Raw genomic sequence first — 14,111 nt, forward strand, 5'->3', positions numbered from 1 at the left:
CTTGCTCACGCCACATGGACGACAATGCAATGCAATGTATTTATGCATAAATGAGTCTCAAAAGAAGTGTGAGGCCGTGCTATTGCCATGTTTGGGTGATTGTTGTTTTGTCTGGGTGATTGTTGTTTTGTTTGGGTGATTGTTGTTTTGTTGGGTTAATTGTTTTGTTTGGGTGATTGTTGTCTTATCAATGGGAGTTTGGCATCAGAGAGGGAGGAAGGCGGACGGGGGAGCTGGAGGACCCCCACCGCGAGCACGAGGGCAGAACAACTCCAGGGGCTGCAGGGCCACCGACTCGAGTCGTGCACGCGGGAGACGGGTGGGGGTCGCTTGCTTCCCATGGCGATATTCTACTCCACGGGAGCTTCACGGGCTGAAGCCTGGGGCCTCGGGTTCTAAGAGGCCCCCACTCATCACGAGTATGTAAGCACTGTGTAAGTACTGTGTAAGTACTATGCATCTCGATTACTTTATAATGGATGGAATGCAAGACTATAGCGCCGATCGTTCCTCTTGAGTAATATGGTAATTAAATCCAAACCATCACTTCACTACAAATTATACGCCGATATTAAACAATTTAGTTCGGCTTAACTTTGATGTAGCTAATTAGCAGTTCGTCAGATCTTTAAATGACGATAAAAAAAATCATTCATTGCAAAACAACAGTGCAGGCCGGAGTTGTGTATGTTATCTATGCACCGTAGGTTGAACTTCTTTTGCACCGTACGTTGCCAACCGTGCTAATCGGAATTTCACACAAACATAGCAACAAAGACAAATGTCCCCCGTATAGCCTTAACAGATTGCAGAAGCAAGTGCTGTGAGCGAGCAGCCCATGAAGGCACGGCACACACGCACAGACTGAGCGCTCTATCTTATGTATTTATCACAACGCCTGCATCACATTCAAAACTATAACCGCAACCACCACGGCGAGTAATTCTGGAGAGTTTGGCACCGTGTGTGGCTGGGGCGATTAAAGAGTCGGGGGAAGGAAGTGAGGGCGCAGAGCCCCGGGGACCACTCCGACCTAATCCGGCCCCGTGCACGCGGCACCCACGGAGCCGTCGACCACCGCGTGCTCATCCCAGACGCACCCCGCATGGATCGACCCCCTGGTCCAGGCGGGGTCGGGGTGGTCAGTCGTGCCCAGACTTGCCCCGACATGCCCTGACCTGTGCCCCTCTGCAGCCTCTGACTCGAGACCCCCACTCCATCTCCCGCTGTGAGTCCCGTCTGTTAGTGACGTGTCCAAGTGTTTGCTGTTCAATCGCCAAGCAGGATGGTCCAGCGACGTTTTCACAAACACGGCCAACACCAGAGACGATTATCTCAACCGGTACTGGGTCTCCCCTAGGTCGACTCAGCCTCAAATGAGTACCTGGTGCGATGTGTAAATATCGTCACTTGGGAGACAAAGGCCGAGCGTGGTGTTGGCCACCCACCCCCTCGTGTGCCGTTCCAGCCTTCATAGGTGCTCGCTAACAGCACTTGCCCCAATAGTATGTTAAGGCTACACGGGGGGGCTTTGTCTTGTTGTGTGTGTTACGGTGTGTGTGTGTGTGTGTTATTTTGAGTGTGTGTGTGTTATGTTGAGTGTGTGTATGTGTTATGTTGAGTGTGTGTGTTATGTTGCGTGTGTGTGTGTTATGTTGAGTGTGTGTGTGTGTGTTATGTTGAGTGTGTGTGTGTTATGTTGAGTGTGTGTGTTATGTTGAGTGTGTGCGTGTGTTATGTTGAGTGTGTGTGTTGTGTTGAGTGTGTGTGTTATGTTGAGTGTGTGCGTGTGTTATGTTGAGTGTGTGTGTTATGTTGAGTGTGTGTGTGTTATGTTGATTGTGTGTGTTATGTTGAGTGTGTGTGTTATGTTGAGTGTGTGCGTGTGTTATGTTGAGTGTGTGTGTTATGTTGATTGTGTGTGTGTGTTATGTTGAGTGTGTGTGTGTTATGTTGAGTGTGTGTGTTATGTTGAGTGTGTGCGTGTGTTATGTTGAGTGTGTGTTATGTTGAGTGTGTGTGTGTGTTATGTTGATTGTGTGTGTTATGTTGAGTGTGTGTGTGTTATGTTGAGTGTGTGTTATGTTGAGTGGTATGTTGAGTGTGTGTGTTATGTTGAGTGTGTGTGTGTTATGTTGAGTGTGTGTGTTATGTTGAGTGTGTGTTATGTTGAGTGTTATGTTGAGTGTGTGTGTTATGTTGAGTGTGTGTGTGTGTTATGTTGAGTGTGTGTGTTATGTTGAGTGTGTGTGTTATGTTGAGTGTGTGTGTTATGTTGAGTGTTATGTTGAGTGTGTGTTATGTTGAGTGTGTGTGTGTTATGTTGAGTGTGTGTGTTATGTTGAGTGTTATGTTGAGTGTGTGTTATGTTGAGTGTGTGTTATGTTGAGTGTGTGTGTGTTATGTTGAGTGTGTGTGTTATGTTGAGTGTGTGTGTGTTATGTTGAGTGTTATGTTGAGTGTGTGTGTGTTATGTTGAGTGTGTGTTATGTTGAGTGTTATGTTGAGTGTGTGTTATGTTGAGTGTTATGTTGAGTGTGTGTGTTATGTTGAGTGTGTGTTATGTTGAGTGTGTGTGTGTTATGTTGAGTGTGTGTTATGTTGAGTGTTATGTTGAGTGTGTGTTATGTTAAGTGTGTGTTATGTTGAGTGTTATGTTGAGTGTGTGTGTAACGCTACGCAGGAGAACTCGCTGTCTGGGATGTTTCATGCCGGCTCTGCCCGTGGCTGCCTCCCCACTGCGTCGTCGCCATCGGGAATGAGCCGCGTGTCCGGGCACCACGGACCGGTCTCAGGCGAGACGCCGGGAACGGGGCCACCGGCCAGCCAACTGTGACGCGTTGTCACGTGTCGGCCCTGACCAATTAGCCGCCCGTGCCCAGAGTGCAGTCTCTGGGCACGGCGTCACTGTCGTCATCTTCGCCACGTGCTCGCAAATCCGCCTTGACCTCCGTCCCCATTGAGTCGGATATGCGACGCGGCGTACTTACCTTCTTTTTGGGATGTAAAAGCTGCATCGTTTGTAGTGATTTATTATAATCGGAGATGTACACTCGGTCGGGTCAGTGCCTATCTGCGGGGACGGGGATCAGGGAAGCCGCATTCCGACACCAGCTCCCTGCACTCTGCCCTTTCCTGCTCACCACGTAGCCGGATGGTCGTCCATCCAAGCGCTACCCAAGGCTCGAAATCCTACTGAGCTTCTGAGCTCTTACTTTTGGAGGCATACCGTGTGATTTGTGTCATCGGTAGGTCACCTTTCAGAGCTGTGTGTATTTATATAAAAATATAACACCTTCAATAAATTACAACGGCGAGAAGCTTCAGCATGAGATAATGCAGCCTTACCCTCGCCTGTATTGAATCTCGTTACGAGAATTGAAGACTCGCCATGGCCACTCGCGTCTCGCTGGCACGCGGGGCAGTGGTGTAAAGGAGTGCGTCTCTCCACTGCGGGGCGAGATGGTGTTCAGGACGTTCACACATGTTCGGAATTAATTTCACCACCGTACCCTCATCGCGATGCGTGCTTGCGATGTTTGCGCATTTAATCGTGCTCCGTTCTCTCATCACATTTCATCACTTTCCGTGCGGCGCTAATTGCGCGATCGTTACGGCGAATTTGCCCGCGTGCGCCACAATTTGTTTTGACGGCGGCAAAAACTAAAAACGGTGGCACGAGCAGAAGGTGCCCACATCCTCCGACATCGCGGGAGGGCCGCGTGCCTCCCTCCTGACGCAGCCTGCGGGCGCGTGGGGTCCTCCTCCCGTTCAGCTGAATAGACCACAGGGGCAAGAGCAGTTCATAACATAATAGTGATCATCATCATTATTACAATTTACAGACCTTTTTAAATCCACCGCTGATGAAAGCCTCCCCATGCTGTGCGGTCGCGATGGGGGAGGGCGGGGAACGGGGTGGTTAGTCCATACTTCACCACACACTGTTCACAGCGAGAGGGCGGGCGGGGCTGATGTTAGCCGTGGCTGGGAATTGGATTCGGGTCGCGAGGTTAATAGCGCGGTGCGCGCTAACCACTGCCCCACCACTCCCCCGCAGTTCCGTTAAGCGAGCGCACGGAATAACGCTGCTGCCTCGGCAGATCGCGCAAATGTGAACGTGGCGAATAAAGCACACATTGGCGCATTATTCATTTGTAGATTGACTCTAAAGGAAGAGGTGTGCGTTTTTAATTTGAGAGGCGCATGTAAAGCATCTCCAAAAGTGTATGTGGGCAGAGCGAAGACCTCTCTCTCTCTCTTATATCCATCACAGTTCATTCCTTAATATCCGCAGACGCCACGAACAGAGTCTCGCAAGCCTCGATTGGCGGACTGTTGGGCCCTCCCTTTAATCTCGCGCGCTGCCGCTCTCATTACCACAAACACGTGGCGCCAAGCTCACAACACACGCGCACTTGTGTGCACTGTGCAGGGAAAGGGGGTGGGGTTTTTAAGAAACCCGCGCCATCGTTTGAACTGCCACGCCAGGAGATGGAATCGAACCGGCGACCTCTGGATTGCACGCACGGTGCGCTGTGTGGCAGCGAGACGGACTTCTCTGCGGAAGCTGGCGCGAGGCGCGGAGTGCTGGCGGTCCGCACCGAGTGCCCATCGCGGCTCTCGCGGGCGGCTGTGACGCGCCTCGTGGCTGGGTCCACACCGACATCACAGCACTCGCCTCACTGCGCCCTTGTTCCCAGCTCCTCCCGTCCGGATGGGACGAGCACGCGAGCGACATTTCCATCCGAGACAAACGGTCGTGACAATCGGGAATACAAATTGATGGGGTGTAATGTCTTTCGCGGTCTAATTTTATAGACGATTGATCTTTAACGTCTATTTTAAAACGGATCATTGCTCAACAATAAACGCGGGGCTAATAAAGTATATTTCATAATTGGGCAGTGACGGAATGCGTAGAGGGCGATGGAAGTGGACGTCTTGCCAGGAGAGCGACGTGGGTGGAGTCCAACGCCGCGGCGTGGCGAGGAGACCCCAACGCGATGTTTACATGCCGCAGCCATTCCCGGAGAGCCAAGGGAGGCCCTGGATTCGGTGACTCGATTATTTGACATTTGCAAAATATAGATAATGCAGAAGCCCTCTGTCAAACCGCCATTGGATACATTTCTCGCCAAGCCGCGAGAGTCGTGTGGCGCTATTTGACCATACTTCACCACGCTGGTCAGCGCCGATTGGTGACAGGACGGGTGGGATAGGTGGGTGGGCACAGCGCTCGTTCAAGATCTCACTCGCCACCGATGTTAACCGTGGCCAGGAATCGAAATCAGGTCTGCTGGTTCAAGCAAACCAACCACTGTTCCACCGCAATCATGCGGTTCTTAGTTATATTTGCGACTTAAATTAGCTTTGCATATTCTTAGAGGGTTGCAGGGTCTTAGTGCGTGTTATGTGTAACGCCCGCAATGATGTATTGGGTACATTAGTCCGTGGAAGAGGCCTCGCCATTCACATCACCTGGGCCCCGCGTGCAGCGAGATTATGGTCTCAGTCCGGTTGCCAATGGCTGCACAAACAGACATCACAATTCAATTGGTTCTCCACTTACTTTGACCACATTCGAAGTAAGACATGAGCTTTATTGCGAATTACATAAATAGCCTGAAATCACGTAGCAACGTGCTTCTGTGTGGACCTCAGGTCTTTTTCATTACACGACTCCGATATCGTAATGGGGATTAAACTTGGAAAAGAGACAACACATATGTTTAATAACTACCTCTAAGCTAACAGCATCGCTCCTCGCGATCGTAATCCAACGAGCGTTCGCGGCTTATGAATGACGAGACCGTGTGAGAGGCACGTGTTATCTACACCTGAGATTGGCCGGAAGAGCTATTAGGGCTTTAAACAGATTAGCGCAGTAAACGCATTACGGCGTTGCACCACACAGACGAACATCTACACCGAGCATCGTGGGAAGCTCTGGCCACGAGACAAACGCCCTTGCTGCTGCCATGATCTACCTGCAGCTGGATCAAGGCCTCCTCCGGCTATGCGGAATTGAAACTCGCAACTTTTGCATTGCGAGTCAAGCTCTCGGAATGACAGTGACACACATTCGTATTCTGTTTCGTCCGGTTCATGTTGATCGACAGCGGCGGCAACTATCACTTCACACTAAGCTGGTTGAGTCCTCATGATGTGTGCTCAATACCCCCCCCCCCCACACACACACTGTGTGACCCGCACAGTGTGGGCAAGTCCTCTTCCAACAAGGGCGGCACGTGTGAGATGCACGTGCAAGTGACACGCAAAGCCAAACACATTAGAAGCGACCCCCACCCGGTCGAGTCAAAGATCCCCCTGCGCATCTACGGGGACCGCTTTCTGCGCCGATTCTCTGCGCGAGTGGAGGTCGGCCGCTCAGTCAATAACCACGGCACCAGCACGCCCACGCCACAGACAAAGCGCGCTCTGCGCGTTTATTTGGTAAATTTTGGTGTAAACTTCAATCCCCAAACCACCCCGTTTGCGCACGTGAGGCGTAGCGGCCTCCTCACTCGAGGCACTCTCCGAATCTCCGCAGAGCGATTCAAATTCGCCTTTTCTATCTCCCTCCATCCCAGACTCGGGGTGCGTGGAGCCAACGACCCAGACTCGAGGTGCGTGGAGGCAGTGACCCGGACTCGCTCGTTGCGCGCCACCAGTTGGTCCTCCATTAGGGGTTCCAATACCACGGAGGAGTTCGTCCAAGAGAATCATAGTTCGCCAACAACACAACGGATGTCGACCGTGTATCGCGTCTCAATGTGCCCGCAGCTCGCGATCACGTTACGCAAACGAGGGACAAGTTTACAAATCGTCGTCGTCGTTGTTGTTGTCGTTGTTGTTGTTGGCAGCCCAGACGTTCGTGGACGCCCGGGGCAGAATGTTAGATGGCGTCCCCTTATCCTCATCCACAGGCCCGTTTTTTTGGCCCTATGTTGTGCAAACCTTGGCCAATTTTTCAAATTTTGCCCCCTGTCTGGAGCCAGTGGACTTCATCTGACGTGTCCCTCCAAGTGAAAGTCCAATGCAGCCAAGGACCTCTTCCGCTCCTGCGTACGAAATGTAACCCGTGTGGTCTCTCGCATTTCCCCACCACCGTCCTTTCATCCGCAACGGCGTGGGAGTGCGGAGGTAGGCAGCACCCAGAGCACGCGGCCTTGCCTCCTCCCGTGGGCACGGCGATCGCGTCTCAACTCGGAGCGCGCACCGCGGAGCGGCGCTGGTCACGGCGCGCAGTGCGACGCGCGCGGAGGGAGACCCTAGGCGAACCCCCTGGGCAGAGCCCTCTCCCGTCTCGTGTCTGTGAATCGCCGCGCAATGACACATTCACAATTGCAGTGGCAGCGTCAACAACATTGTGACACTTCGTGCAGGAAAATAAGGTTATTAAAGCCCTAATAAGTGCGTGACCTTTTGGGGTTTTATCTCGTGCCTCGGCTTGTCGGGAAATAAACTCACAACTGAAATTCATTATCACTCTTTAATGAACATTTTTAATGTCGGGATTACCCCACGGTGTAATTAAAAATTGTTAATTTCCGAGTGGGAGGCGGTCGATGGCAACGCGCTCAGACGAGACTGCGCCTGTGCGCTCGGCGCCACGTGGCTGATGTTTTCCCTGCGCCAGGAACCCAAAACGTTGGAACAGATTGTTCCGGATCGTCCAAGCGGGGCATGGGCAATGAACCCGATGTTTATTTATTGTCATTGCAGCCATTCTCCCTCCAGTGCTGCATGAACGTCTCCCGCCTCACACACACGGGGATGTTGAACCAGACGTTGCCGTGCGGATCAGCACGGATTGGTGAAGGAGAGAGAAGGCAGCAAACGTTCTTGTATCGCTCGCCAATGACGTTAGCCGTGACCAGGAGTCGGACACAGGTCGCCGGGTTCATAGGTCAGCGCGCTCACCACTGCACCACCTCTACACCTCGAGCCTGTGCTTCATTCCGTGTGTTCTCGCCAGACCTGGATTCGTCGAAATTATTCATAACAGTCGTCCGCAAAAAAAAGAATACATCACTCGTGTGAGTGATGGTTGACCTGTGTGGTGTTTAATATCCATCTCCTTTCCTTGCACGTGCTGATGTCTTAATCATCCGTGTGATGTATTCACATCTCTGTGCTTGTGCCAGCCTTATCACTCATCAGCCAGCTGTCCCAACCTGTGAGTAATGTCAGGGTGTCTAATCATCAGCTTATCAATGTAGCTACCCTCTGTCAAACCACTGCTGCACGAATGCCTCTCCACGATGTTGCTGGCCGTGGGGGTTGTTTAACCATACTTCACCCCGCTGGTCAGTGCAGGTTGCTGATGGTACAGGGATTGGCAAGAGGCGATTTTGGGGTTGCTCCGCGTGTTGTTCGGCACTATGTCCGACGTTTCGCCCCCACGTGTTTGCTGAAGAAGCTCTCGGCACGTGGGGCGAATCGCCGGACATCGTGCCGAGCACCACATGGCAGTACAACCGAGACGGTGTCGAAGAGCTGCACAGCGCAACTCGCCGCTGATTTTATTCACGGCAGAGAATCGAAGTCGGGTCGCCGGGTTCGTCCGGGCAGCGCGCGAGGCACCGCGCCACGGTGTGACCAATTCGCGCGCAACTTTTTTGCAATTTACACAATGGGGAGGAGAGAAAGGAATTGCCTGGGAAATTAAATAAACGGTCACCAAAAAAAAGGAAAAAAGTGTGTCGAGCGGAGAGAGCAGCTTCTCATTATCATGTAAATGGGTTGATTTAATTTCCTATTAGGTGGCTGTAGCAGAGGCTGCGATAGCGCGACGCTGCGGGCGATGTCAGCACGTCCTGTTTACCGCTCGCGAGAAGGGGCCTCTCAATTTCGCCGACAGAGTTTTTTTGTGTTTTGTTGGCACGCGAGAGAGATGACAAAGACCACGAGGCGGTTCTCCCTCGGGTCTTCGGGTCGTCACGCGACGTGGTTCGCCACGATGTCCGACGTTGGCGCTCAGCGTGTTTGGAGCTTCCTCGGGAAGGGAATTGAGCCCAGGACATCGTGCCCGAATAAATGGTGGCACAGCCAGAAGCGAGCGTGGGTGGCGAGCTGCACGGTGACCCCTGTGGGTGGGGAGCTGCACGGTGACACCTGTGGGTGGTGAGCTGCACAGTGACACCTTTGGGTTGTGAGCTACACAGTGACCCCTGTGAGTGGTGAGCTGCACAGTGACACCTGTGGGTGACGAGCTGCACAGTGACCCCTGTGGGTTGTGAGCTGCACTGTGACCCCTGTGGGTTGTGAGCTGCACAGTGACACCTGTGGGTTGTGAACTGCACAGTGACACCTGTGGGTGACGAGCTGCACGGTGACCCCTGTGGGTTGTGAGCTGCACAGTGACACCTGTGGGTGGGGAGCTGCACGGTGACACCTGTGGATAGGGAGCTGCACGGTGACACCTGTGGGTTGTGAGCTGCACAGTGACACCTGTGGGTGGGGAGCTGCACGGTGACACCTGTGGGTGGGGAGCTGCACAGTGACACCTGTGGGTTGTGAGCTGCACAGTGACACCTGTGGGTTGTGAGCTGCACAGTGACACCTGTGGGTTGTGAGCTGCACGGTGACACCTGTGGGTGGGGAGCTGCACGGTGACACCTGTGGGTGGGGAGCTGCACAGTGACACCTGTGGGTTGTGAGCTGCACAGTGACACCTGTGGGTTGTGAGCTGCACAGTGACACCTGTGGGTTGTGAGCTGCACGGTGACACCTGTGGGTGGGGAGCTGCACGGTGACACCTGTGGGTTGTGAGCTGCACAGTGACACCTGTGGGTGGGGAGCTGCACGGTGACACCTGTGGGTTGTGAGCTGCACAGTGACACCTGTGGGTGGGGAGCTGCACAGTGACACCTGTGGGTTGTGAGCTGCACAGTGACACCTGTGGGTGGGGAGCTGCACGGTGACACCTGTGGGTTGTGAGCTGCACAGTGACACCTGTGGGTGGGGAGCTGCACGGTGACACCTGTGGGTTGTGAGCTGCACAGTGACACCTGTGGGTGGGGAGCTGCACGGTGACACCTGTGGGTTGTGAGCTGCACAGTGACACCTGTGGGTGGGGAGCTGCACAGTGACACCTGTGGGTTGTGAGCTGCACAGTGACACCTGTGGGTGGGGAGCTGCACGGTGACACCTGTGGGTGGGGAGCTGCACGGTGACACCTGTGGGTGGGGAGCTGCACGGTGACACCTGTGGGTTGTGAGCTGCACGGTGACCCCTGTGAGTGGGGAGCTGCACGGTGACCCCTGTGGGTGACGAGCTGCACGGTGACCCTTGTGGGTGGGGAGCTGCACGGTGACACCTGTGGGTGGGGAGCTGCACGGTGACCCCTGTGGGTGGGGAGCTGCACGGTGACACCTGTGGGTTGTGAGCTGCACGGTGACCCCTGTGGGTTGTGAGCTGCACGGTGACCCCTGTGGGTGGGGAGCTGCACGGTGACCCCTGTGGGTGGGGAGCTGCACGGTGACCCCTGTGGGTTGTGAGCTGCACGGTGACCCCTGTGGGTGGGGAACTGCACGGTGACACCTGTGGGTGGGGAGCTGCACGGTGACCCCTGTGGGTGGGGAACTGCACGGAGCTGCACGGTGACACCTGTGGGTTGTGAGCTGCACGGTGACCCCTGTGGGTTGTGAGCTGCACGGTGACCCCTGTGGGTGGGGAGCTGCACGGTGACCCCTGTGGGTGGGGAGCTGCACGGTGACCCCTGTGGGTGGGGAACTGCACGGTGACACCTGTGGGTGGGGAGCTGCACGGTGACACCTGTGGGTTGTGAGCTGCACGGTGACCCCTGTGGGTTGTGAGCTGCACGGTGACCCCTGTGGGTGGGGAGCTGCACGGTGACCCCTGTGGGTGGGGAGCTGCACGGTGACCCCTGTGGGTGGGGAGCTGCACGGTGACCCCTGTAGGTGGGGAGCTGCACGGTGACCCCTGTGGGTGGGGAGCTGCACGGTGACCCCTGTGGGTGGGGAGCTGCACGGTGACCCCTGTGGGTGGGGAGCTGCACGGTGACCCCTGTGGGTTGTGAGCTGCACGGTGACCCCTGTGGGTGGGGAGCTGCACGGTGACCCCTGTGGGTGGGGAGCTGCACGGTGACCCCTGTGGGTGGGGAGCTGCACGGTGACCCCTGTGGGTGGGGAGCTGCACGGTGACTCCTGTGGGTGGGGAGCTGCACGGTGACACCTGTGGGTGGGGAGCTGCACGGTAGTACCCGTGGGTTGTGAGCTGGCGGGCCGCGTGCTCTGCATGAACGCCGGGCACGAGAAGATTTCATTTGTGGCCGAGCCGTCGCTACGGAACGATTCTGTCACGAACTCTTCACCTTGCTACGAACCTCGTGGCGTGGAGAGGCCCTCTTCCAGCAGTGGATTCATAGAAGCACTCTGCACATACACGCGTGACTCAGTCGTTGTGTGTAGGTGACAGAGGTGGATACGGCCGCTGTCTCGCTCTGGGATTTAGCGACACTGTCCATGAACTCAAACAACTCAGCCGGGTTACTCGCTTGAGACAAACGACTCCAACACGGCCCGACAGTCGTTTGCGGAAGACGCCAACAATCCGCAATAAATCCGGGAGACGAGTGCGGTGATTGGAGCGAGTCGGAAGACGCGGGCCCATTGGTTACGATGAGAAATCACTCGCGTTAAGTTAACGGTTTAATCCATTCGCAACACAGTGGAAGGCCGACACAAGTCCTGGCGTAGATCCCTCCTCTCACTGATCTCGCTTCGTGGCTTTCACGGAGCATGTGCAGCGAGTCACGGAGCCTGCATCTGTAAAGATGATGCCACACATGTCTGGAATGGTTGAGCACACTGGACTTACAACCCAGATTCCATCTCCCGGAGCAAAAGTTTAAATATTATTAAATCCCCAACGCCACTGCTCCCCCGGACCAGCCGATCGACTAACACCGCAGCAAGTCGATCGGCTGGTCTCCACTTGGTGGGGTACAGTGTGGGTAACTCTCCCCTCTTACAAGACGTCCTGCCAGCGTGGACGTGCAGGCAAAAACGACCCTCCAGCAATGGCATCGACAAGTCACTTACAGGGCTGTGCCTTTACATGCCACCTTGAAGCCGCACTCAGGAGAGGGCTCGAACAGCTGCAGGAGACGTCGGTTCATCAGATGCAACGACGCGCCATGCCGTTGCTTGGAGGACGTTGCAGCGAGAGAGAGAATGGAGGGCAGAAACTGAGCAGCTGCGCTGTGCCACGGAGGGGAAGGAGCGAGAGGCAGAGGCCGTCCACACAAAAGGCGGTGCACCTGGGCGGAGAGGAGGAGGAGGACTGCACGGAGACAACCGCAGGCCGAGAGGAAGCGATCGACGCGACCGGAGAAAGGAAGGGACGGAAGAAGTGGGCTCAGCCTCATCAGCTGCAGCAGCAGCAGCCGCCGTGTGGCAAGTGACGAGAGAGGAGGGAGATTAATCTGCATGGGGAACGCCGCAGTAAAACTCAAAACACCGAAAACATCTGGCGGGCATCTGCCGAGTCTCCCGGAGGACGTGGAGGGGAAGCAGCAGCAGCAGCACTTCTGGCGGAAGCAACTCTTGGCTTGCTGCCCTACGCTTGCCAACCCTGCCGAGCGAGGCGGCGGGTGTTGTTGCACGGAAAGGGGGTTTGAGAATCGGCATCCCACCGCTTTTAACATCCGTAGGGTTGGCGAGAGTGCGGCCCGCTCTTCCTACGGTCCCGATCAGCAAGGCCGGCGACGGTGAACGGCAAGGGCAGGGGTCAACAAAACCTGCGGCTCTTTGAGGACTATTCCATGATGTTATTTTCTAAGGACCGTCTCCTATTCGCGTGTATTGCGGCTCTTGAAACATTCAGGGGTTTTAGTTTTACCCAATTCCAAAAAAAGGTATCTTCGTGTTGATTTGGTTGGCCACCCCTGGTCTTGAGCAACAGAACCCCCCCCACCCACGGCGCCTCCTCTCCCCGTGTGGCCGCGCGGTGCGCCCACGCCTGGAGCCAGCGGGGGGTGATGTCCGTCTCTGGTGGGATATTCCACATTTCGGTGATGGGAATTCATAATTACATTTCTGTTTCAGTTTTTTGCTATTTCCAATTGCGCTCTCGGCATCGTGCCATGCAGAGCCCTTTGTGTCAATCCACTGCTGGATGACGGCCGCCCTACGCTCCTCCGACCTTTTGCCACAATTCAGCGGGCGGGTTGCTCAAGACAGGCAGCATAGACGTACCGTACAACGATTTAATTTGCTGCACTGCCACACCACCCGTTCATGCACGGTGGTGGCCGCCCATCCAGGCCCTATCCACGCCCAACCCCCGCTTAGCTTCCCAGACCTGATGAGAGGTGCAGCACAGTCTGGGCGATTTGTTCATTGGCAATAAAATAACGACATTTAAATAAATCATTATTTCAAACGGCTTCATCTCCTGCGGGTTTATTTTCATCATTGCCCTTTACTCAATGCCACGAGGACATTATGCAAACACACTGGATAATTCTCGACTGTTGACAGCTAATCTACAAATCAAACGCGCCTTCCGATAATAGCGGGCGCTCCGCTCTTGAACCTGCAGTGCCGCTTCTTTCCTTCATTCAGAAACAAACGCTCGTCTCTATTGAGAGGGAGCGCGTAGGGTTACGCGCAAACTCCGTTACATAACGTGCCCCGGGCCCAACGCTGTCCACAAGGCGAGCGGGGAGCCTTTCCCTTTACCCCGGGGCCAAAGAAGAGTTTACACTGCAGGCACGCACAGACGCACACCTCCGCGCATTCCAATCCTAACGTGAAATATAATTAGGGATCGCCTTTACCGAAGTGATAGAAGCGAACAAGCGTTGCTAAAATTAGAAACACGGTGTGGCCAGGTCAAAAGAAAACCTACCCTCCAGTACCCAATTAGTGCGGCTAAGATGCTGGCCGCGATGGATGTCGTGCGCCCGTGTGCTGCCGTGCAGCTCTCCGACGCGTACCGCGCGCGTGCGCGCTGTTCGGCACGATGTCCGACGTTCTGCTCCACGGGGCGGGAGCTTCGCCGACAACTGAACTGAGCAGCTGACGACGAGTAACGTTTGCAGGCCCTTTCAAAGTGGTGGCCGCGGGCCGTATTGAATG

This window comes from Lampetra planeri, chromosome 22 (genome assembly GCF_965212315.1).
Source record: "Lampetra planeri chromosome 22, kcLamPlan1.2.h2, whole genome shotgun sequence".
NCBI lineage: Eukaryota > Metazoa > Chordata > Hyperoartia > Petromyzontiformes > Petromyzontidae > Lampetra > Lampetra planeri.